Here is a 24555-nt window from a genome sequence, read left to right as displayed (position 1 = left end):
ATATAAATAAATAAAGCAAATTTATGGGAAGATGTGGGGGTTAATCCTAATCTTAGGGAAAGGAGTCTAGGAAACAGTCTTTGATTTCAAAGGAAGACTTAATCAATACTAGGTTGAAGTCAGAGGACAAAGAAGGAATGTGCAGGGTACTGGAGCGAATGCAGAGGAAGCGGAGGGTGGCTGAGCGCCTCAGAAAAGGGGGATTTGAAGCAGGAAGAGAGGGAAGATAGGAATCTAGAGTCAGTTATTTGCTGATCCTCTATCCTGGGACGGCTAGCTCAGATAGGATTTTGCTCCCATGAGTGAATTGATGTGGAATGACAGTGACAAAAATCAGGAAACTCAATTGTCACAGCCAATAAGAAGCTAAAAAAGACATTACCAATGGTATCCTGGAATAGAAAAAAGATATGAGACTAAAAACCAAGGGAATCTGAAGAAAGTATGGACTTTGTCAATAGCAATGTGTCAATATTGGCTCATTGATTGCTATAAATACACCATGTTAATGTAATATGTTAATAATAGGGAAAATTGGGCATAGGGTATCTGAGAACCATCTCTTACTTACTATCTTTGCAACTTTTCTGTAAATCTAAAATTATTCCTAAATCATTTATTAAAAAATAAAAGCAGTAAACTCTAATGAACTCTTGATTTTGAAACTTCAGCTCCCTAAGCTCGTGGTGAAGGACCTATCACTGAGAGAACTCCTGTCGGAGAAACCTGGTAAAGACACTATTATTATTCCCCAAATCTAGAAACATTGCTGTTGTCTTTTGATGTCTTCCTTTCCCAGGCCCTTTACATCTGAGCTATCATCAAGTAATATTGATTAAGAAAGGTTTTTTTTTTTTGGTTATACCACTCAGCTGGCAGGATCTTAGCTCCCCCAGACTCCAGCAGTGAAAGCGCAGAGTCCTAATCAGTGGACCACCAGGGAATTCCCTGTTTGAAATTTAAAATATCTCTCATCCAGAAGTTTCGGTGTATAACACAAAAATCTTCATTTCTGTTTTGGAAAAAACAATGCTGCAAATAAAAGCAAAAGACTCATAAGTCAGGATTATTTATAATTATTATAACAAGCAAAGGGTTCATTTCTTTAATTTATACAAAGTACAAAGACAACCTAATAGGAAAATGAAGAAAGGATAGCAATAGGAGATGCAAAAACAGAGAAAAAATGATTAATAAACATGCGAAAAAATGTGCAGCTTCACACATGATTAAATACATGCAAATTAAAATAACTACAAAACACCTCTTTCGTTTGTCAGCTGCTCAGTCATGTTTCTTTGCAACCCCATGGACTGTAGCCAGCCAGGCTCCTCTGTTCATGGGATTCTCCAGGCAAGAATACTGGAGTGGGTTGCCATTTCCTTCTCCAGGGGATCTTCTCAACCCAGGGATTGAACCCGGGTCTCCTGCATTGCAGGCAGATTCTTTACCACTGAGCCACCAGGGAAGCTCAAAATACCTCTTCAGCTGATGAGATTGGCAATTTTTTTTTTCCATTATTATTTTTTTAGAACGGTATTGTTTGGTCAATAAGTTGTATCCAACTCTTTTGTGACTCCATGGACTGTAACCCAGCCGGCTTCTCTCTCCATGGGATTTCCCAGGCAAGAATACTGGAGTGGGTTGCCATTTCCTTCTCCAACGGATCTTCCATTCTTTACCACTGAGCCACCAGGAAAGCCCAGATTGACAAATTTTTTTAAGTTTGGAAATTTGTGAAGTTGGCAAGCTGTATTTAAGAACATAAATTCTCAAATGTTCTTGGTATGAGTGAGAACTGGTACAAACTTTTTAGAGAGCAACAAGGCAATAATGATCATTATTTGAAATACAAATATACTTCAATCTAGCAGCAATTCTACTGCTAGTTTAGTGTATGAATATAATTGGATGATATGCCGAAGCGTGTGTGTGTTTAACAAGGGTAGTTCTTTTGGCATAATTCCTAAAAGCAAAAATTCATAAACAAAGTATTGTCCAAAGTAACTGGAGACTTGAAAAATAAATCATGATACATCTACACCACAGATGTTAAAAGGATGAAAGTAGATTTATATATGTCTATATAAAAATACCACCGAAGATTGAGTTTTTAAAAAAGAAAACTATAAGAAGGAAAAAAGGGTATTTATAATATGATCTCATTCATGCAATTAAATATGCATACACAAACATAAAGACAAGACCAGCTACATAATTTGTAACCTAGTGCAAAGTGAAAATGACATGAGGCCTCTTGTTCAAAAGTTAAGAATTTCAAGGTGGGGGGAAGGGATAAATTAGGAGTATGGGATTAACAGATACACATTACTATATATAAAATAGATAAAAACAAGCAACAAGGGTTTACTGTATAGCACAGGGAACTATATTTTATATCTTATAATAACCTATAATGGAAAATAATCTGTTTTATATAAAATAAATATTTTATTAATTTTATTTTATATAAAATTATGTATAGTATATATATAACCAAATCAGTTTGCTGTATATTTGAAACTAACACAATATTGTAAATCAACAATAATTTTTGCTTTTAAGTTAGGAACTTCAGGACAATAACAGCAGCAGAGCATTAAACCAAGCTCAAGGCCCTTCCGAATACAATCTGTATGACTGGACAAGTCACATCAAGTCACATGGTTGAGAAACTGGTCCTCTCTCTACCTTTGGTTCATCCTCATGACTTGTAAGTTCTGTATTTGTCAATTTGCCTACTTACTAAAATTTATCTGTAATTCCCCAGTCAGTGCTCATAAGGTTTTCATGGTCATTCCCAGACAAGTCCAGAGCAACAACAAATCTGAGTCATGGGACAGCTGAGGCCCAACAGGGCAACACTCCGCCTCTTGTCTCAGCTCTTATCCTGCCAAGTGTCCTGTTCACGGTCTGTTCAGAGCTGTGTGGTTTTCAGGTTGGTTTTTGTTGGTGATTTCACTGTTCAGTGGCCCCCAACGGTAGTGCTTAAGCGCCTCCAGGTGCAAGAAGGCTGAGCTGTGCCCTACAGAGAAAACAGGTGTTAAATAAGCTTCCTTCAGGCAGGATTTAGAAGGCTGTTAGTCACGAGTTAACGAAACGATAGTTATTAAAGAAGGTGTCTTTCAACAGAAACACAAAACAAGGTTATGAATTTATTAGTTGAAAATGTTCTGATCAGAGGCTTGCAAGAACCTACCCTGTATTTCCCCCCAGGAGCAATGGTATTTGCTAATTCAGTGTTGGAAGCAACATTATAGAACGTAACCTCCTTGAAAAAAAGAGAGTCAACTGTTTATTGACAGCTATGTGCTTAAAACTCTTCTGAGATACACAAGAAACTGTTAAAAGTGGTTGCCTTTGTGAAGCTAGACTGGAGGTGAGGAAGAGAAGGGAGATTTTGTTTTTCATTTTACGCCTTTATGTACTATTCGATTTTTTTAACTCTAAGTATGCTGTCCTGTGCTGTGCTAAGTCTCTCAGTCATGTGTGAATCTCTGTGATCCCATGGACTGTAGCCCACCAGGCTCCTCTCCCCATGGGGATTCTCCAGGCAAGAATACTGGAGTGGGTTGCCATGCCCTCCTCCAGAAAACCTTCCCAACCCAGGGATCAAACCCAGGTCTCCTGCATTGCAGGCAGATTCTTTACCATCTGAGCCACCAGGGAAGCCCAAGAATACTGGAATGGGTAGCCTATCCCTTCTCCAAGGGAACTTGCCTACTCAGGAATTGAACCGGGGTCTCCTGCATTGCAGCCAGATTTTTTACCAGCTGAGCCACCAGGGAAGATCAACTTTAAGTATAACTTACCTTTATTTTTTTGAAAATAAATTAAAAACCATATATCTCAACCAACAAAGACTGACCGTATAGCACAGGAACTCCACTGAATATTCTATAATAACCTAAATGGGGAAAAAATTGAAAAGGAATAGACACATGTATATGTATAACTGAATCACTTTGATATACACCTGAAACTGCTGCTCCTGCTAAGTACCTTCAGTCGTGTCTGACCCTGTGCAACCCCATAGACAGCAGCCCACCAGGCTCTGCCATCCCTGGGATTCTCCAGGCAAGAACACTGGAGTGGGTTGCCATCTCCTTCTCCAGTGCATGAAAGTGAAAAGTGAAAGAAGTCGCTCAGTCGTGTCCAACTCTTTGCAACCCCATGGACTGCAGCCTACCAGGCTCCTCTGTCCGTGGGATTTTCCAGGCAAGAGTACTGGAGTGGGGTGCCATTGCCTTCTCCACACCTGAAACTAACACATTGTTAGTCAACTATGCTTCAATATAAAATAAAAATTAAAAGAATAAATAAAACCATATATCTCAAAATTTCCCCTCATCTCCTCCATGTCTAATGCAATATTAAATTAGGTTCTCACTGCCTCAAGCCAGAATTTTTGTAACTGCCTCCTAATTGTTCTTCCTTCTAATTTTCTCTTCTCCAATCTTCATCTGCCAGATGAATCTTCCAGATAGGCCACATTCATCATGAAATGTTCCAACCACTCGTCATTGCCCAGTAAAGCAAATCTAGCTTTCAGAGTCTTATGTAATCAGACCTCAACCTTCTCCCTCCCTATTCCCCAGTTCTACTGTCTGACCATCCCTTCTCACCCCCACCTCATCCGTAGCATTGACCATGCCAGTTTCTGCCTCCATACTTTTGCCTGGACCCAGCCCACATCTCTGTCCATTATTGGGTTCCACTAAAATAGTGAAATTTCTTTTCTCCTATGATTTTTCCTGTTTTTGAATTTTTATGGCGCTAAACTACAAAAGGAGTGTTTCATTTATATGTTATCCATAACTCTCGAATTGTATATATTTATTTAAACAACACGTGTTTATGGACTTCCCTGGTGGCTCAACTGGTAAAGAATCCTCCCACAGTGTGAAAGACCTGGGTTTGATCCCTGGGTTGGGAAGATCTTCTGGAGAAGGGAATGGCTTCCCACTTCAGTATTCTGACCTGGAGAATTCCATGGAGTGTGTGTGTAGTCCATGGGGTCATCAAGAGTCGGACACAACCGAGTGACTTTCACACTATGCATTTATACTATATGTCAGACGCTATTCTTTTACATATATTACCTCATTTAATCTTCATGATGATCTTATAAAGTAGGTGGTATTATGCGTGTGTGTTCCTTGTGGCCACTTGGACTGTAGCCCGCCAGGCTCCTCTGTTTCTGAAATTTTCAGGCAAGAATACTGCAGTGGGTTGCATTTCTTCCTCCAGGGGATCTTCCTGACCTAGGGATCCAACCTGGCCAACTGCATTGCAAGAGGATTCTTTACCACTAGCGCCACCTAGGAAGCCCAGGTGGTATTATTGTTCAGTTGCTAAATTGTGTCTGATTCTGCAACGCCATGGACTGCAGCACACCAAGCTTCCCTATCCTTCACTCTCTCCTGGAGTTTGCTCAGATTTATGTCCATTGAGGTGGTGGTGCTAACCATCTCATCCTCTGCTGCCCTCTTCTCCTTTTGCCTTCAATCTTTCCCAGCATCAGAGTCTTTTCCAATACGTGGGCTCTTTGCATCATGCGGCCAAAATATTGGAGCTTCAGCTTCAGCATAGTCCTTCCAGTGAATATTCAGGGTTGATTTCCTTTAGGATTGACTGGTTTGATCTTCTTGCCATCCAAGGGACTCTCAAGAGTCTTCTCTAGCACCACAATTCGAAGGCATCAGTTTAGTGCTCAGCCCTTCTTTATAGTCCAACTTTCACACCCATACATGACTACTTGAAAAGCCATGACTACATGAATTTTTGTCGGCAAAGTGATATCTTTCCTTTTTAATATGCTGTCTAGGTTTGTCATAGTTTTCATTCCAAGGAGCAAGTATCTTTTAATTTCATGGTTGCAGTCACTGTTTGCAGTGATTGTGGAGCCCAAGAAAATAAAATCTGTCACTGCTTCCACTTTTTCCCCATCTATTTGCCATGAAGTGATGGGACTGGATACCATGATCATGACCTCTCCAGTATTCTTGCCATGAGAACTTAATGACCAGGTGGTATTATCTCCCTTCTTTTAGAAGTGGAAACCGGAGCACAGAGACGTTAAATAAGTTGCTCAAGGTCACACAGCAAACTGGAGAGACAGAATTCACACCCAGTCCAATTTCCCTGGTGGCTTAGCTGGTAAAGAATCCACTTGCAATGCAGGAGACCTGGGTTCAATCCCTGGATTGGGAATATCCCACAGAGAAGAGAACAGTGACTCACTCCAGTATTCTGGCCTGCAGAGTTCCACTGGACTGTATTGTCCATGGGGTCACAAACAGTCGGACATGACTGAATGACTTTCACTTTCAGACAAATAAACCATATACAATTCTGTTTTCTATTAAAGAGTCATGCCCTTAACCATATACAGTTTTGTCTGCTGATTGATTGCTTAAATGGATAATTGTATGACCAGTTCCTTGAGGGGATTATATCTTCCATTTCTTCTCTTGAGAGCCCCATATCATGCTTAAGAAGGTCTTATCAACTGCCTAGAGTTTCCTGAGCCTCACTTTTATGGGAGGCTGACACTCTTAGATCTAAGGATGGGGACTTGGGACTGGGAAGTCAGGCTGAGCATGCTTCCCTTGAACTTGCTTGCTGCCTTCCTTCTCCTTAAATTCCCCATCTTCCTCCCATGGTTGGCTCAGCTAAGCCCTTGGCTGGCTTTAGCTCTCCCCACTGGACTCCACGTCACTTCTATCAAGACCTCAGTGAATCCTGTGGCCACAAGATGGTGAGATGGATGTTGGCTCCATGGGGAAGACTCAAGGTCACACGGAGCAAAAGGCAGGATTTCATTCATCTATCCAGTCTCCTGCCCTCCACCCCGCAGCCTACCCACACTGGGTCCTTCCAAAGCGCACGGAGAAATGCAGAGTTTTAAGATTCATGTAGGCCTGTGTTTGCAGCTTGGCTCTACCACTTACTGTGTCACCTTAGACAAGTTACTGAAGTTTTCTGAGCTACAGTCAGGCATCTGAATGCGATTATGTTATTGCTAATATGGCAATTGCTAAGAGTAGGCACCAGCTTCCCTGGTGGCTCAGTGGTAAAGAATCCGCCTGCCAACACAGGAGATGAAGGTGCTATCCCTGGGTCAGGAAGATCCCCTGGAGAAGGAAATGGCAACCCAATTCAGTATTCTTACCTGGAAAATCCCATGGACAGAGAAGCCTGGTGGGCTACAGTCCATAGGGTCACAGAGTCGGATGTGATTGAGCATGCATGCAACAGTAGGCACTGACTATACGCCAAGCACAGTTCTAAGCATTTTACATACAGGAACTCTCCAGTCTTCATAACTCTATGAGGAGGTGCTATTATTGTGTTGTCTTCATCTTACAGATGAGGAAACTGAAGCACAGAGTGGTGAAGTAACTTTCCCAATAACACACAGCTGGACAAGGAGCAAGCTGGCTAACCTTTATAGCACTATCCTTTATAGCGGTAACATGCATGAAATATGTGATGTATGAGGACTCTGTAAATATCTCCTCTGTATCAGCTGGGATTAGTTTGGGCTTCCCTGGTGGCTCAGATGGTAAAGAATCTGCCTGCAATGCAGGAGACTCAGGTTTGATCCCTGGGTCGGGAAGATCCCCTGGAGAAGGGAATGGCAACCCACTCCAGTATTCTTGCCTGGAAAATCTGTGCACAGAGGAGCCTGGCGGGCTACTATCCATAGGGTCACAAAGAGTCAGACACAACTGAGCAAGTAACACTTTCACTTCACTTTCACATAAAACCGAAAATGTGAGTAAGAGTGATTTAAACAAATTGAAACTTTAGTTCTCTCTTATGGGGAAGAAGTTCAAAATAGGCATGGCAGGCCCAGCAGGGTGACTCCATCCTATCAGGGACTCAGGCTCCTTCTATGTCTCTATTCTGCTCTCCTTAGCCCATGGCTTCCATCCTCAGGGTTGTCTCCTGGTAACAAGATTTGCAGCTGCAGATACCACATCCATTCTAAGCAGCAGAAATGAGGCTGAGGGAAAGGGAAGACCTCCCAGCGAAGTCAGCCATCTTTCAAAGTTGTTCCAAGAAACCCCCTCCAATAAGCTAGGCTTACTGACACTTTGAATAATATAAGGGCTCTCTGTTAGTAAGGAGGCATGGAAGATTGGGTACTGATGAGCAGTCTCCTCTCTCACAGCATTGAGATGTCCCATCCAACCCTACACACTGACATGTCAGAGTCCTCTCATTCGACAGTCTTCTGAGATCCAACTTTCATTTCTTCTGGTTTTGTGTCAACTTCCTGTCCTATCTTCCTCACACCCTTTATTCTTTTCTTTTTCTTCTTTCTTTTTTTGGCTGTGCCAGGTCTTTGTTGTGGCATGTGTGATTTTCAGTTGTGGCATATGGGATGTCCCTGACCAGGGATTGAACCAGAGTCCCCTGCATTGAGAGCACGAAGTCTTAGTTACTGAATCATCAGGGAAGTTCCAAACCCTTTATTCTTAGGTGGGTGACAGACAAGAACGAGCATCTTCATCCTTAAATGATCCAAATGTTAAAAACCATTCATTCATTCACTTGACGAATCTTCACTGAACACCAACACTTCATCAGAAACCACATGAAGCGCTTGAGATACACAATGAAAACACACGTTCTAGGGCCTCACTTAGTAGTCTAAGGGAGAAAAATACATTTTTTAGAGAGATAACTATTCTTTACCAATCAATTACGATTATTCTGAAGAAGGGGTGCATCACCAAGCTGAGGAGAATCAAGAAAGGTTTCACTGATGGAGTGACATTAAAGAGAGAATTGACGGACAGGTGGGAGTGGGCCCAGGAAGGATGCACATCCCAGGAAGGATGCACATCCCAGGAAGGATGGCACATCCCGGGCAAGGAGGCACGTCAGTACCTAGAGTATGCCGGGAAGACAAAGCTGGACACAGAATGCCCAGGGCGCAATGCCAAGAGATGAGGTCTAAGAGGTAGGAAGGGACTGGAATGTGAATGTCCTGATGGGATTTTTATCACGGAAGTTGACTCAAGCCTGTGAGTGACAAGGAACTATTGAAGCATAAGATGGTGAGAGTCACATGTTAGATGGGGTTGAGGTGCGTGAGGACAGAGGTAGGGGCCTCTGTTAGGAGGCTATTTATGTAGTTTAAGAAATGATGAACTGGGGATTTCTCTGGTGGTCCAGTGGTTAAGACTCCAAGCTCTTAATGCAGGGAGCCTGGGTTCGATTCCTGGTCAAGGAACTAGATTCCACATGTTGCAACTAAGAGTTTGCATGCCACAACTAAAAGATTGAGCATGCTGCAGCTGAAGATCCCAATTGCTACAACAAAGATCAGAGACCCTGTGAGCAGCGGCTGAGACCAAGTGCCCCCAAATACATACATATTTTTTTAAAAAAAGGAAATGATGAATTAAGACATAGTTGGGAGAATGGAAAGAAAAGTTTGAGTGTGAGAGATGAACAGTCAATAAACACAACAGTTTTCCTTCAGGCCTTAGCTGTCACATCCTTCTGGATGGTAACTAATGCCAATGGCCGTCAGTGGTCTCCAGGGTGAATGAAAGTAGGATGGATACGCTCCACATTGCTCACCCTCATCCTGGGGGCTCAGTCCTCTCTATATATGAAAATTTTCTTTGGCAACCCACTCCAGTATTCTTGCCTCGGAAATCCTGTGGACAAGAAGAGCCTGGTGGGCTACAGTCCATGGGATCGCCAAGTCAGACATGACTTAGCAAAAAAAACGACAACAGCCCTACTTCTAGATTCATAAAAACCTCCTAGGTGTTTCCTCCACGCCTTTTGCAGGCTTTCATTAACCTGGGTTCCTAAATGGCTGCATGGAGGAGTGCTGCTCTGCAGCCCTCAGTTCAGTCGCTCAGTCATATCTGACTGAGACCCCACGGACTGCAGCACGCCAGGCCTCCCTGTCCATCACCCACTCCCAGAGCTTGCTCAAACTCATGTCCATCAAGTCCATGATGCCATCCAACAGACTCATCCTCTGTTACCCCCTTCTCCTGCCTTCAATATCTCCCAGCATCAGGGTCTTTTTCCAATGAGCCAGTTCTTCGCATCAGGTGGCCAAAGTATTGGAGTTTCAGCTTCAGCATCAGTCCTTCCAATGAATATTCAACACTGATTTCCTTAAGGATTGACTGATTTTATCTCCTTGCAGTCCAAGGGACTCTCAAGAGTTCTCTCCAACACCACAGTTCAAAAGTTATATAACCCTAGAAGCAAGAAATAAACTACTGTATGTGAGCTATGTCCTTTACTTGGATCTTTCTATTATAGCAATTATCCTAACTAACACAGCATGCTTCTACTATTTCTTTCACAAGAGTAGTTCTGCTCAGAAAGAAATTCTCAGTAAATCTTTGAAGTGGGAGGTTAAGAACAAGCTGTTAGTGTAGGATGTGGTATAGCCTCTGGATGTGCATGGAACATGGTCCAAGTCAGGAAAAATGCTTCAGGCTGTGGAGGTCCCTTAACACTAAATTATTTCTGTAGTTGGTCCTCATGCTGCAGGATCTCATTTCAAAATAAAATTCCATTTAGGAAAAAGTTGGAGGGTTTCTCTTAAGTTCAAATATTAAATGGGTGTAGTAGAAAGAAGTACATGGGACTGCCTTGTATGCAGTATCTGTCTATTCAACAAAAGCTTGCTGATTCTGACTCTGAACGCCCAAGCCTTTCTGGGAGTAGGGCTCAAGCTAGGCTTGGGATGGGGGAAGGGGGTGAGGTGGGGTGTTTTCTATAACAGAGACATCTTTTCTCAGCTAAGATTTTCCCTCACTTGTTTTGTGTTAGTGTTTGTCATGCCTTGACAGCAGGAAGTCCTTTCTTTTTCTTTAATTTTAATATCTATTTGTTTATGCCTGCCCTGAGTGTTTGTTGCTCCATGTGGAATTTCACTAGTTATGGTGAGTGAGGCCTCTCTCCAGTTGTGGTGCATGAACTTCTTGTTGCTGCAGCTTCTCTTGTTGTGGAGCACAGCTCTAGGGCGTGTGGGCTCAGTAGTTGCAGCGTGTGGGGTCCTCCCGGACCAGCAATCGAGCCCTTGTCCCCTGCATTGCTAGGCAAATTCTTAACCACTGGACCACCAGGGAAGCCCAGGAAGTCCTTCTTGAATTATAACTTTCTTTCCTTTTGTAGGGGATTCCCTTGTAGCTCAGCTGGTAAAGAATCTGCCTGCAATGCAGGAGACCTGGGTTCTATTCCTGGGTTGGGAAGATCCCCTAGAGAAGGAAATGGCAACCCACTCCAGTATCCTTGCCTGGAAAATCTCATGGACAGAGGGCTGCAGTCCATGGGGTTGCAAAGAGTCGGGCACGACTGAGCAACCAACACTTCCTTTTGTAATGGCAGAATCTCTCCATGTTCTCAGTGGAGGTAGAAAGAGCGCTTGCAACTGGCAGAGTGGCCTATGTCAGAGACATAAACAGAGAGATGAGTACAGACGGTCATAAATCCACTTTCTCAGAGGTAAAAGGGAAGAGCCCATATGCCTGGGTTGGCTGTTCCTTCATACAAGAGAACTGGTTCTCAAAAAAAAAAGTGTGTGGTTAAGGAAACTGCCAGCTTTTAGCACCCCGAAGGTTTATTTAATTAGGTAATTCATTTATTTATTTACCTCCACTGACACTGAATAATTAACTTGCCTCACTGCCCTACTGCCAGAAGGCAGCAGCCATCTACCTAAGAAAGGCACAGCTACGGGCAGGTACCTGGGTTCTCCTTCTGACTTGTTCCAAATCACTAGAGGAGGATACTGTGTATATAGCTGCATCATTTTCTCCTCTCAAAACATGAAAGGAGATTGCTTTCCTCCCAGGAGAGAATACGTTTGCGTCTACAGAAGTTCTCTATAAGAAGAGTTAACTGAAGGCCATGCTGAAATAAAAAGCATATTAATTTAATCCTGATACAAGGTCAATCTCTTCTAAGTTTTAAAATGAAGACTTGGGACTTCCTTGATGGTCTAGTGGTTGACACTTCGCTTCCAGTGCAGGGGCATAGGTTCATTCCCTGGTCAGGGAACTAAGACCTCACAAGAGTGCATTTGCACTAAGTCACTTCAGTCGTGTCCAGCTTTTTGCGACTCTATGGACTATACCCTGCCAGGCTCCTCTGTCCATGGGATTCTCCAGGCAAGAATACAGGAGTGGGTTGCCATGCCCTCCTCCAAGGGATCTTCCTGACCCAGGGATTGAACCTGTGTCTCTTATGTCTCCTGCACTGGCAGGCGGGTTCTTTACCACTAGCGCCACCCGGGAAGCCCAAGATCTCACATGCCGAGTAGCAAATAAACAAATAAAATGAAGAACTTGAAGTACATAACTACAGCACACATTTTTTTGTCTGTTTTTGTCAGTTGTGCTGTGAAGCTTGTGTGATGGGATCTCAGTTCTCTGACCAGGGACTGATCCCAGGCCACGGTAGTGAAAGTCCAGAATCGCGACCAGAATCCTAACCACTAGGTCACCAGGGAACTCCCTACAGCACTAAAATTTACGCCTGTTTAAATTCTATACTGTAATAAACTAAAGCATGAGAGAGAGAGGAAAAAAAAGGAAAGAGGAAAGCAAGAAAGAAAAAAGAAAAGTCAAATGATAAGGGACTAAGAAGTGATGAGAGGAAGTGAGAGGCAGATGGCTTTTCCAGAGCCAGGGAGGGAAAGGACAGAAACAAGACAGCGAAAGGGAGATGGGAGAACCAACCAGTGAGCAGAAGCCTTGTGCCGGGGGTTTTATATCCATCATTCCACACCTGTTCAACGTGCGTTCATCATACAGTTAAGGTTTGCAGCAGGGGAATGATATTATCAGATGGACATTTTTCAAAAGTACTTACTTCTTTATTTTTGGCCACGCTGGGTCTTTCTGGCTGTGCACAGGCTTTCTCTAGCTGTGAGCAGCGGCTGCTCTTCGTTGCGGAGCACAGGCTGTAGGTGAGCAGGCTTCAACAGCTGCAGTGCCGGGGCTCAGTTGCTCTGCAGCACGTGGTATCTTCCCAGACCAGGGATCGAACCCATGTCTCCTGCACTGGCAGTCAGATTCTTAGCCACTGGACCACCAGGGAAGTCCCACACGGTCATTTTCAAAAGACCACTGTAGCTGCAGAGAGGGCCGTGGGTGAATGCAGGCAGACAATTTTGGAGGCTGTTGGGGAAATCAAGGAAAGAGATGATGCCAGCTTGGATTGGCATGGTGGCAGGAAGAATACAGAGGAGCAGAGAAAAGTATGGAAATTTCAGGTGGAAGACGAAAGGAACTAAGCCCTTTCTATGTGTTCTCATTGTACCTTACACTTCTCTCATCATTGCCTTTATTACGTCTTACTGAAATTACCTTTTTACTCCTCTGTGTTTCCCTCTAGACTTGGGGTGCCCAACATCACTCGTCATATGTGGAATCTGAGCAGTGCAATGTGAGATGTGCTCTAAGTGTAAAACACACACTGAATTAGAAAACAATTCAGAATAAAGAATGCAAATATTAATAATTTCTATATTGCTACATATTAAAATGATATCTATATAGTTGGTGGACATAAAATACATTATTAAAATTAATGTGATTGGTTTCTTTTTAATGTCTTTATGTGGCTACCAGAAAATTTTAAATTATTTATATGGCTCACATTATGCTCCTACTAAACAGCACTATGAGAGAATATAAGAACTGAGGTATCTCCAAGGCCTACCACTTATTTAAATAAGCATTCAATGAGTAAATATATTTGGCCAGGTCACATTCAAATTCTGACTGCAGGTATGTATTAATGATGAAGGCTTTCAGTGTTGGATCATATTGTTAACAATCTTGGCTTCACTGTTGGCTGAAAAAGAATGTGTTTTCTAAATCAGTTAGACCCAACATTGCCCAGAATTTGGCTAAAAACTTTAGAATACTTCTGCGACCCATCTGCTTGTCTGAGATATTTGTCTACTAAAGAACACAGTTCACCTGTGGCTCAGTCCCTCTGGAGACCGTGGCGCAGGCATGGTTCCGTAACCGAGTACCACCTTAAAGCAGGCACTCTAAAGGCAATGACTAAAACATGAAACAGAATACCTACACATCGCCATCTGTGAATCTCTTCTGAAGCTGTGACTTGATTTTCACTCAGTGGTTGAGCACCTTGCCAAATCTGAGCTGCTACGGAGCTCGGGTACTTGAGCCAAAGGAAACGAGCACAGTGTCCAGCTGACTCTGTGGTCACAGCCAATTCAAGCGGAACACTCACATGTCTTTTGAACACATCAGCACTACTCTTGTTTTATTCCCCTGCAGCTTTACATGCGCTGTGCTTAGCTGTCAAGTCACATCAATCAGAAAGAACAATTTTATGAGCCAGTAGGGGTCTGGCATGTTGTATCTCTCAGAATCCTTTTAATTAATTCACTAAAGTCTTTAAGGAAACAGCTTGGTAAATCTCTTCAGCAAGTTTCCACTGCTTTGCAGTCTGACAGCATTAAAATAAACTAGAGCTCCATGTTCTGTTTTAACCTTTTCCAAACATGCTTACTACTGAATATAGCTAAGGGCAGAAACACAAAAGAAAATTCAGCCTTAATTCCTCCATGGAATCATGTGACTTGCAGAGCTCCCAGCCTACACTCTCCCAGTGAATGATGTAATGGAAGCTGGGGCCCACTAATCGCTTTTGACATGAATAACTTGAATAACTTGTAGAAACCTTTCTTCCCCCTGATTTGTGTCAAGTGAGCTTAGCTTTTCCACATTTAAGAAAACTTCTCAAGCTCCATACTAACAAGAGGCGAGGGCCTACTAGTCAAGTAGGCACCCATTTTTTTCCCCCTAAAATTTTAAGTTTAAGTAATCCACATTCCAAGGTCAAGAGAGCCTGCATCTGGTGAAAGGGCTTTAGGGCAGACACCTCCATGCTAAGCTTCATTGATGACGTCATTGCACTACTGGATCCCCATCCTGGTGTTTTCCCTACGTATATAGTAAGGAACATGCCATGTTCATTCATTCAACCAGTATTTACTGTTTGCCATGAGCAAAGCACTTTGGAGCATATCTAGATAAATAATAAATAGTTATCAGTTAATGAGTCCCTATTATATCCTAGGTATCTTAAAATCTACACAACACTGCAATGAGATTAACTCCATTTCATTGCAAAATAAAACAAGGTCTCTAATTTGAGTCTACATTTCACAAAGATTTCTGGTGTATAGCGTGGTATAGACGTGTGTGTGTGTGTTCTGGTGTATAGCATGGTATAGATGTGTGAGTGTGAGTGTGTGTGTGTATGTGTGTGTGCATTCAGTCGCATCTGACTCTTTTTGACCTCATGGACTGTAGTCTTCCAGGCTCCTTTGCGCATGTAATTCTCCAGGCATGAATACTGGAGTGGGTTGCCATTTCCTTCTCCAGGGATCTTCCCGACCTAAGTATCAAACCTGCAACTCTTGCATCTCCTGGACTGGCAGGCGGATTCTTTACCACTGTGCCACCTGGGAAGCCCGATATAGACTATATGTATACATAAATGCTGTTTCTGATGAAATTGACAGGTATATCAGATCATTTAATGCTTAATACCCAACAGTATTCTGAACTAAACACTCCTCAAATGTTTGTTGACATACCAACCAGGAAAGAGAGAGACTGTCTTCCATCCACACTAAAAACAGCATGGCAAAAGATACTTAGAAATGCATGCAGCAATTAAGCAAAATTTCCTCAATCTGAATGAGAAGCTAGGTAAATTACCTACCCATCGAGATTTTTCAAAAATAACTTTAATTAAACCTGGGCTGAGTTATGATCTAAGCACTTTTAGAAAGGCCATGTATTAGAATGGAGTAAAACAAAACCTCAAAGTCATAACCCATGGAAATGTTCATTACTTACCAGGGTGATGTTTTGGGGAGTCGGCCTCCACTGGCAAAATTACTATCACACCGAAATCTTATTCTAAGTATCTGGTGAGGGTAAATGAGAGCCTTGCAGCCTGATCTTTCCAAATGTAATTTACATCTAAATTAATTTGAGAGAGAAAAGAAAGAAAAACTCTATGTTTAAAAGTCGCCTTTTAATTTTTCCTCCAGGTCACCTCTTCTGCACTCTTAATATGGCTCCCTTCACGGAGTCGGAGGCCAAAAGACCATCATGACAAAAAGAAATTATCAAAAAAAAGACGAGTCTTGACAACCCAAGCCACTCACTGGGTTCGGGAGGCCAAGGCCCCATCCTTAACTCCCCGGCCGCCAGCGCCCCCTCGCGGGCAGAGACCGCTCAACCGAGGAGAGCCGGCAGCCACTGCCCTTTGGGAGAGTTCAGGGCTACGTCTCCCCTGCGCCCCGCCTCGCTACCCCCGCCCCGTCCCGCCCCCGCCGCTGGCGCCTCCGCACCCGTCTGCAGCCCAGCCCCCGGCGTTCGCCGCTCCCGCTGCTCCTGCTGGCGCTTTCCGCACACCCACCCACACGTCAAACGCCCTCTTTTCCCCTGAAAAGTTTCTAGACGGTAGGGACTATTTTCTTCTAATGTAACCTTCCACCAAACTGGAGGGAAAAGTTACCCGAGGCCTGGGAGGGGTCGGGGCTCTGGGGGCGGGGGATGGGACCTGGCTTTTAGAAAAGAGGTCTCTTTTCAGTGAAAATAAATGATTGGGCCTCCAAGCCAGAGCTTTGTTTGCTGGGTTAACTGTAAAAGGTGCTTGATGATGCTAAATATTTAAGATAAGAGTTTTTCTTAAATTAACAAAATATATTGTACCAGATGAATGGTTCTTGTCTTCAGACCTTGCAGTTCCTTCTGTTGATTCTCATCTGAATCCCTTCTTCCCCCAGGCTCCTAAATCCTTACCTTCAGCTATAGAGAAAACAAGATCCCCTGGGAATGACTTATTAAATATCCTAGAGACCAAAGTCAAACCTAGAAACTGCTGTCCTGGGAAGTTGGCTGAATTCTATCCATATTCGGGATGGGTAAACTCACCTGCAGAAATATGTAGTGATTAGAAAAACCCAGTAGGCCTGTATTTTTTAAGATTATAAGTGGCAAAAATCAGTTTGGCAAGGAATTTTAGAGAGGAAGGGAGGGAGAAAGAAAGGGGAAGGAAGGAAGGAGCCCGAGTAAAAGAGTAGAAAAACATTATGTACTAAGAGTCAGTATTCTTTCATGAAACCAGTATCATGTTTGCATGTACCAGATCAAGAAGTAGAATATATTTCTTGCTGTGTGTTGTCAAAAAAATGTCTGCAAAACCACTGCAATAGACAATGGAATTATGTTAAGAGACCTAGAAGGGTTTGAAAAGTCATCTACTTCATTCCGCTCTACTTAGGCAGTGTTTCATTTAAAGAGTGTGTGTGTTAATTGCTTGGTCCTATCCAACTCTTTGAGACCCCGTGGACTGTAGCCTGCCAGGCTCCTCTGTCCATGGACTTCTCCAGGCAAGAATATTGGAGTGGGTTGCCATTCCCCTTTCCAGGGAATTTTCAAGGGATGGTACCTGGGTCTCTTGCATTGCAGGCAGATTCTTTACTGTCTGAGCCACCAAGGATGTCCCCATTTAAAGAATAGGCCAGACTTAGTTATTCTTCTTGCTTATCTTCCCATCTTAATATATACTATTAATGGCTTGTGAACAATTTGTGTCTTGAAAGCTATTATTTCAGTAAAGAAAGCTGTAGCTTAAAATATGAAGGGAATTCTGCCAAGCTCCTCTTTTCTCTATGGCTCTTCTATTACCGTGTGACCCCGGGGCCCTGGACACATTCCACGTCTGGAAGCGCTGTCGGAAGTGCAGACCTGAAAGCCTGGGTTACTAGAACATCATGTGGTCAAGTATTCCTGTGGGTCTATTTTTTAATATATGTTTACTTTAAAATAAACATTTTTCTTTTCCCTAATTGTTTATTAAAATATTTTTATTGGTCTATATAAATCATATGAGAGCCTGAAGTGCTTGAATTTGACTTTGTCCCTTCTCAGTGGGGGAAGCTTGCTTTTGTGCTAATCAGGACTATGGTCTCTGACTGAAATTTCTGTTTTTGCCCCCATTACACACGCTTACTTCATTCCTGCCATTTTCATTAGTTCAACATTTGGATCAAAAGGCTCACATGTATGTGTGGGTAAAGGTGCTGATGGCAGGGAAACACTTCCATCATCAGTAGTGGGCCACTGGCCCAGTAATAACAATAAAATAATAATGATGATTATCATTAACACCTATTTCTCAACACTTTTCTGTGCTAAGCAAATTACGTGCATCGGGTCAGTGAATTCTCCTAATAACCCTATCTCATAATTGAAGAAACTGAGCTTAGACGAGGGTAAGTAATGTGCTGGTTTGTGATTGGCAGGACTCTTTACCTGGTCTCTCCTTTCATTTTTTTTTTTTTTTTTTTTCACTAACTGAATACGGAATCTGAGTGTTTTCCTCCAAAGACCTCTTGCCTAAAAGGCAATTGTGATACCAGTGAGATAGATTATGTAAGTCATGCCTTGTTAACTGGCATCTGAAGTGCACCACAGATTTTATTTCCCAGGCAGGAAGGGGTCATTGCAAACGTGGATGTAGGAAGGGGAGCCCCTGGGTAAATTGTATACAAAGCTGTACACAGATGTGTTTTGGGAGAGAAGAAAAGCAAACACTGTGAACTTACTTAACTGGTTTTATTTCCTGTACATGTTCGTCATGGGTCAGGGTTGCTATTCAGCTAGCTGTTCATGTTTGAGTACCAATCCTGCCAGTAAATCTTGGTGTTTGACCTTTAAGGGTCATGAGAGTCGTTGGAGCTCTTTGAGGGAGAGCAACAGGGGATGGGGAGAATTTTTGTGCAATTAGAAAAGTAATCTTTTGAAGAATAACATGCTTTCCTTTTTCCCTTTCTGAGAAAATGACTTGATCCTCAGTTGGCCCTTGACATTCATCTGCCTAGGGGAAATAAGGATTTGTTACAGAGGAATGAGGGGGAAATAACTGAGATATTTGGCTTCTGACAGTCAACATGGGATTTTATAGCAAGACAAGAACTTTATAAGCCCAGGTTAGTGGCTTGAAAGAGGATTTCCTAAATTCCCTTTGAAAAAGAGAATTCCTGTGCCTCCCTGAAGAGCCCCACTTGGGGAACTTAATTCAGGAAGTTCTCCCAGAGGGTATGACTGCCAGGCCCGATGCCTGCTGCTCAGTGGCAGAAGGACGCTATGTTTTTGGTCCTGGGGAATGATGGGAAGATGGGAACAAGAAATAAGCACAAGGGGGAAACTGCCAGATTTGTGTCCCAATTTCTCCCCTCCAGGCTTCTGCGTAGAGATGACCCAGGTGCATCATAGAATCGGAGGGAATGGCAGGGACTGGTCCTACTTGGGCCCTCGTCAGGAGGCCCGGGAGGCTCTGTTCCGCTCTGTGACACCGTGCAGAAGTGTGCTCAGGCAGGAGGCCTGGAGATTCAGCTTTCCTGAGAAAGCCACAGTGACTGACTCTCTGGCTGGTGGCTGGAGGGGTGAACTTTCAGGGCAAGGTGACCCCGGAGTGAACACTGCAGAGGGAACCACCTGCTTCGGCTACCCTGGGCCAGGGCGCCATGGGCCTCATGGACCCACAGTCAGAGAGCTGAGAAGAGGTTGAGGGAGGGCCACAGGGCCTGAGCACCCTGAGGAAGGCCCCCTCGCAGATCATAGCTGTATGGTCTCCAAGCACAAATTTCAGCTGCAAACACCAACAGGGCAAGGAGCGGCCAGGTGGAGAGGGGACATGGCCCCCAAAGGCAGAGGAGTCAAAGGACACTGCACTTGAGGGGTCTCTGGGTTCTCTCCTTTGTCATATGGTTGATAAGCCCTGCTGGTACACTTGGATAAATGCTGGGAAAGAGGGTGAAGGTATGAGAATGCTGAGAAAATGTGAGATTGCTGAGAAATGTTATTTTCATCCAGAGAAAAAGTGTTACCTAAAGGAGTTATTTATTTGATGAGACTTAACTTTCTTTTTTTGCTTTTCTTTTAATTATTTTAATAATTGTGAAATATTTAAGAAATAAGAAGTCATGTAAAGAACTTATGTATCTACTACTACTCAGTACAAAAGACAGGAACATTTCCAATACAGTTGAAACTTCCAGTATACCATGCCACAGATGTCACTTTTATTAGGTTGAACAAGATGAAATTGCCCATATTTGACTGTTTTTTACCTACCCAAAAACCCCAATAATTTTATATGATTTAACCTGATATTTAACCTTTGTAAGTTTGATCAGTACCTTGATCATTCTGTTGCCCACTTAGAATGTTTTTCTTCCTTTCCTTCACTTATCTACATGCTACCTGTGCTTTAAGACAAGATCTGAGCCCTAATTCTTTCAAGTTTTCACTGAAGACTTGAGCCTGCATAGAGCTTTCCTCCCCACCAATCCAGAATGTACTGTCTGTCTCCGGCAGCATTACCTTATTTTTTAAGAATTGTTTATTTAGGCTGTTCCGGGTCTTAGCTGCAGCATGTAGAATCTTTAGTTGCAGCATACAGGATCTAGTCCCTGACCAGGGATCAAACCCAGGGCCCCCTGCATTGGGAGTATGGAGCCTTAGCCATTGGACCGCCAAGGAAGTCCCTCATATAGCAATATTTCATATGTCATATTCTTTCATTGTCTGGACTACAAGAATTAGCACCTAGAGATAGTATTCTGCCTGTTATGCTGTTTTGTTAGTTAACGTGTGGAAGAAATAACCGGGTTTGACTCAATTTTTATTGGATTAAAGACAGTATACAGTTTGTTTCTTGGAAGTTATGATTTGCAGTGATTTTATAAAAGATGCTTGAGCCCCACACCCAAACTAGTTAGGAGAGACACCCTAAAGGGAAGAAATCTGAGAAAGAATCAGAATATGGAGCCTATCATCCATGAGTGTAGTCAAGTTTTATCATGTCCCATTAAATACTTATGGGCTAGGATATCTCAAGAACTAATAAAAGCCACCATTTATGGAGTAACTAACATCACCCAGGTGCCATCCTAGGCATTTTATATAATGTCATATCTATAATACAGTAACCCTGCGATGTAGGGAATATCAAGCTCTATCAAGTTGTGAAAGTGAAAGTGAAGTCGTTCAGTCGTGTCTGACTCTTTGTGACCCATCGACTGCAGCCTACGAGGCTCCTCTGTCCATGGGACTCTCCAGGCAAGAGTACACCATACTTATTTCCATTCTTAGCCATAAAAATGTGCTGGGGTAATTTCTTTCTTCTTTTTTAAATCCAGTCTTTATACCAATGTATTTATCAGTATAGTTAGGCCATGCTGAATTAGCAAATTAATCGAATCTCAAAGGCGTAGCACAATAAAGGTTTGTGGTCGTTCTGGTAAAACCCAATGTATTTTGAAAAGCTCAGTAGTTCAGGTCTTCTCCGTGGGGTGACTTAGGAGCCTTGGCTGATATGTTTCTATATTATGTTTCTACCGTTCCTCTAAGAGGAAGAGGACAGCCACACCAGTCTCTAAGTGGGCTGGGAATCACCCATCACCTAATACCCATATTCCCATTTGCCAGGACTCAATCTTGAGGCCCTACCTAACACTCGCAAGGGAGCCTGAGAAATGCAGAGAGAACATGAATATTCAATAAGCCACAGCCAATGAATCAGGTGGAGTGGGGCCAGGCATCCCAAGAGGGTCACTTTATTTGTAGGATTGGAGAATCAGAGATAACCTCCTCAGTTCCAGTGGTACCAAGTTCAGCCGGCTGAGGTAGCTAGACTATCTGATCATCTTTCAGGTTTTAGAGGTGCTTGGACTCTCACAGATATTGAAGAACATTTGGGCAAAGGTAAAGGAAGACATAAAATAACAGTAACAACAACAATAATAAGCTACTTATAATAAGAAGGAACTCTATAGTTCTTTGGGCACACCTGTTCATATGATTATTGAGAGGCTATCATCTCTCTGGGAAGATAGGACATGAAGCATCTTGCCCGAGCCCTGGACCTGAGGTGCTTTCCCTGGGGACCATGTACAGACATGGGAATGGGCTTTAAACCGCAAAATGTTTGCAAAATTTTGTGTATATGCACAAATGTGCATTTTTCTGGTAGAGATTATCCATAGCTTTCACAGAGATTATCAATAGTTTCATAATACATAAAACGTTAACATTTACTTTTCTAAACAAGGAATAGGATTTCTAAATAGGAGAAGCGGAGATCAGAGGCTGTCAGGAAGCAGGTGCATAGGAAAGAGGAAATTCATATCCCCACCTGACTCATAGTACTAACACACCAATGCATTTATATGCAAACCTAGAAGTGAGAATTATTTCCTGGCTGAATGAAGGTTAAATAATTTTCCTCCTTTAAAATGATTTTAAATTGGTGAATCTTGGCACTTTCACATTTTCAAATTTTATTACCTTTATGTTTCAGGCAATGGGAAAGGCATTAAAAATGCCTCTTTGGTTATCACAGGAGATGGTCTCTGTGCTATCTCTAACTCTTACTGTATATAACCAACAATTAGAAGATACCCCCCAAAAATCTGACCACTTATCTACACCAGAAAATTTTTAAACTTAATTCTGGAGGATACCTCAATCTCCTCAACTGTAAAACAATGATTTTAATCCTCATGTCCTTCAAAAGGATGACTCAAGTTTTTTTAATATCCACAGTTGTGTCTGGAAATTATTACAACCATAATAAAAAACAAACACTGCTAAATTAGAAAAAGAATGTATCTTAGACCAAAAACAATTTTTAATTAAATTTTGCTTTGCAATCTCTTGTAAGGAACAAGCCACATAACAAGTGTGTCCATAAAGCAGAGAAGGAAATGGCAACCCACTCCAGGATTCTTGCCTGGGAAAGTCCATGGACAGAGGAGCCTGGCAGGCTGCAGTCCGTGGGGTTACATGACTGAGAATGCATGCATGAGGGTGGAGGGAGATGGGTTGGTAGCAATAAACTGGTAAAACCAGAAAAACAAACAAAACCCACAAGTGTGTCCATGAAGTAATCCAATTCATTTTTCCATGAAGTTTTATGGAATCAGTTTAATTACTCAATTCTTATACCTGCTCACCTCCATGGCAACAACCTAGATGCAATAAGTATAGGTTTGCTTCTCGGTATCTCTTAACTAATATTAATTCTAAATTTAACTAAGGTATTATCTTCCATGAAATCATATAGCAGCTCACAGAGAAGTCTTCATGACTGATGCAGTTACTGCTCATGCATTTCTTGAAAAATATATTTTGAAGACAGAGACGTTCCATTGCTTCTTGCTGGAAGAGAATGAGGAATTCTGCTTTGAGAAACCCAATATGAAAAACTTCCTCCACTATTTCTCACCTCCTGAGAATTTTCTGAGCCCCTTGGAAAAACCTCAGAGCCTATAAACAGAAGGAATTACCAAGCAATATTCATAAGTACAATCTACAGCAGCCTCCAAGTTCCCCAGTTTTTATTTGACAGCGGTCAGATATAGCTCTTCACTTGCCCTTTATTTCCCGATGATTTCCCTGTCAAGCTAGACATTTCGTGTCTCCTTCTCCTCCTACATGTTGACTTCTGTAGACTTCCAGGCTAAGTGCAATCAGTTGTCAATCTTTTTGAGCTGGGAGATGTTCAGATGGTGAAAAATGTTGCCACTGTTTTCCTAGCTCTTCCAAAATGAGTCGCTCCCTTTGAGCTCTTGGTTTTGACGACCCTAAGTGTGTTCTATAAGAACGGGATGCTCATTTTTAAGGAAACCTGGCATTGGTCCCCACAAAGCTGCTTTCTTCCCAGACTGACCTCACAGTCCTCTCCAATCCCCACCCTGACACGTACTGGTCACCCTCACACTGAACCTGAGCAGTCAGTGACTGGGTCTGTACATTAACAAAATGACAGCAGAGGGGCACCCAAGGCTCACTACTTCTGAAGACATGTTGAAGTCATTTGTATCTCTGCCTTGACTCTCTCCAAGTTACAGGTGTTTCCAATTTTCAACTCGTGGCAGAAACCATAAGCCAAGGAAGCAAATAAGTGTTTCCAAAAACTGTTGAAAAGAAACACCCTCCTGCTACCTAACTGTGAAATGCCCAACTTGGGACTTCCATTAACTTTTGACCTTCTTTCTTAGAAACTCATACGGAGACGATTCAGTTTTTCTAAGCTGGTTACTGAAGACTGGAATAGCTTTTTAGCAGCAGTGTTAGGGTCCCAATTTCTTCAATACAGGAAACTGGGTTGGCTCTCAGACCCATCCCCAATATGTTATAGAGGCCTACGTGAATTCATTCCTAAGGATTTGATCCAGGCTATTTGTTCTGCTGCTTTGGTTTTTCCCGTAATCATCAAGATGGTTCAAATACAGGAGAATGACAAGTATCAATCATATTATTAATATTTCACTCTAGAAATGTGTGTGTTAGCTGATGACACAATGTTCCAAGACTGTCCAAAGTAATATGGGTTTTCCCTGTTTAGCTAGGGGAATACATTTCTGGAAATGGAAATGCTAACTATATAGTTTTTTTCGAGATGCTGCTCTGGTGTTGCAAGGTTTAGAGTTTT

The 24555-nt window shown here is 42.5% G+C and overlaps 1 protein-coding gene and 1 long non-coding RNA gene across 3 annotated transcripts in view; one reads left to right on the top strand and one right to left on the bottom strand.

Annotated features, from left to right (window-relative positions):
* Window positions 1-1053: 1053 nt before the first annotated feature.
* LOC105613571 (uncharacterized) lies at window positions 1054-16535 on the bottom strand. Its single transcript, XR_003588241.3, has 4 exons — window positions 16400-16535; window positions 15900-16025; window positions 12865-13172; window positions 1054-3025 (listed from the first exon to the last, which is right to left on the bottom strand). It is a non-coding gene; the product is annotated as an uncharacterized LOC105613571 (long non-coding RNA).
* Window positions 16381-24555, top strand: part of POGZ (pogo transposable element derived with ZNF domain) — a 59952-nt gene continuing 51777 nt past the window's right edge. For both annotated transcript variants that reach the window (XM_060401928.1, XM_042255053.1), the window contains exon 1: window positions 16381-16511. The gene's annotated coding sequence lies outside the window, so the exon portion shown is untranslated. The remainder of the gene's footprint in view (window positions 16512-24555) is intronic.

The sequence above is a fragment of the Ovis aries genome, chromosome 1 (genome assembly GCF_016772045.2).
Source record: "Ovis aries strain OAR_USU_Benz2616 breed Rambouillet chromosome 1, ARS-UI_Ramb_v3.0, whole genome shotgun sequence".
Lineage (NCBI taxonomy): Eukaryota > Metazoa > Chordata > Mammalia > Artiodactyla > Bovidae > Ovis > Ovis aries.
Note: the sequence above shows the minus strand (reverse complement) of the source record. Positions and strands in the feature narration are given on the sequence as shown.